The sequence below is a fragment of the Manihot esculenta genome, chromosome 11, assembly GCF_001659605.2.
Source record: "Manihot esculenta cultivar AM560-2 chromosome 11, M.esculenta_v8, whole genome shotgun sequence".
NCBI lineage: Eukaryota > Viridiplantae > Streptophyta > Magnoliopsida > Malpighiales > Euphorbiaceae > Manihot > Manihot esculenta.
The window spans coordinates 25,481,704-25,483,688 of record NC_035171.2 but is presented as its reverse complement, the minus strand read 5'-3'; positions in this window follow the sequence as shown (position 1 = coordinate 25,483,688).

Here is a 1,985-nt window from a genome sequence, read left to right as displayed (position 1 = left end):
CCACAGAGGGATCAATGTTATGTTAATGTTTATGCACGGGTTGAGTTTGGTTGATGTTCATGTAAAGAAAAGTTTTAATTTTTATGTATGTTGTGGATCATGTATGGGATTATACAGGTTTACAGGTTATATGTCAGGCTTGCTACGGGTCCCGGCGGCCTTAAGCCGATCTGGATCCTAGCGCCGGTAGCGGTCCGATTTTCGGGTCGTTACAGAATGGTATCAGAGCCCTAGGTTCATATGGTCGGACCTAGAGTGTCGGGCTCATAGATGTTATAGAAGGTCAAGCACAATAGGAAAGATCATGTCCACTAGGATAGGATGTGGAGTCCTGTCTTGTATGATGATGTGAAATGCCATGATGATATGCATGTGCATTAATGATATGCTATGATATGTGATGTATGTGATGCGGGTTCATGTGTGCCCACATGAACCATATGATGCTAATGTTTGCTTGTGATGTGATGTGTACTGTTTTTCAGAAAACAGGATGAGGGGAACTCGTCGATCAGCAAGATTGACTGGAGTACCACCTGAGGATGAGGGCATGAGCGCCCGTCCTCCTACATTGCCTAGGGCAATGTCAAGCAGGTCCAACCGGGACAGAGCAGTAAGAGACCCTAGAAGGTCTCTGGATCTGGGTAGAAGTAGATCAGTCAGAGGAACAGTTCAGGGAGGAGCGTCAGAGGATATGGGGGATGATATGGATGTAGAGCAGAGAAGGGATGGCAGTCTGCGAGTTAGCATGTCGGAGGAAGGTATGGGAGAATCCCAAGGAGGCACTCAGGCCTCGGGATTTGTTCAGCCACCTTACTACCCACACTTCTCACAACACCCCGGGTATTCGATGGGAGGTACATCGGATTACCCTAGCTTCACTCCTTATCCCACACAGATGTCGTACCCACCTTACTACCCACCATACTCTCAGTACCCAATGTATCCACCTCCGCCTTACTATCCAAATCCAGCAAACCCTACCTCAGAAAAATGTTGCACCATCTCCACCACCAGCAGAACCAGCAGCCCCAGTTACTCAACCTTCTAGACCTAGCTCAGCCAGTGGGAGCAAGGTCAAGATGACTGACTACATGAAACTGGGTGCTCCTCAGTATGAAAAAGGGGATGACCCATTTGTGTATCTTGAAAGGGTTAAAGTAATCACAGATGAGATTGGGGCTGATGATAGTAGAGCCATTCAGATGGCTGGGTTCACGCTTAAGTGCAAGAAGGCACGAGAGTGGTTCAAGAATTATGTGAACCCGAGAGTGGACAGCATGACTTGGGAAGAGTTTGCAAACGAGTTTGCAGGATGGGCTTTTCCCGATAGTTCAAGGGAGCTGAAGATGATAGAGTTTGAGCAGTTGAGGCAGACGGAGGAAATGAGTGTAGAGGAGTACACCGACAGATTTATGGAGCTGTTGCCTTTTTCTAGACAGAGTCTGGACACAGATTCAAAGAGGTCAAGGAGGTATGTCATGAAACTCCATTCCAGGTATTCCTCCTTGATTCAGTCAGTGGACAGGGAGAGCTTCCATGCCATAGTAGATATGGCCAGGAAAATGGAGGCCAGTGCCATTGTTCAGGGGACAGTTAAGCAGTCAGTGGCACAGTCTTCCGGTTCTAAAACTCCGGGTGGGGGAAGATTAGATCTGTAATACCCGGCTAGAGTCCGGCACCGGAATTCTTGTCGTCCGGTGGACTCCGGGATGTCGGAATCCTCGATATGAGTGTCTCACGAATGTTGTGTGGTTTATTGTGTTACAGGTAAATGGAACCAAGGTTTGCGAACCAAGGCAGAGGAGCCAAGTTCGGCCGCCGAAGGTAAGTTCGGCCGCCAAAAGTGCTCAATGTTCGGCTTCCGAAGTGCAAGTTCGGCCCCCGAATGTTGCATGATTTTGCATGCGATTGGGCAGCCGAAGCTGAGGTGGCCAGCCAGCTGAGTCATGTATTGTGACAGATGTTGGCCTCAGATTCTGGCC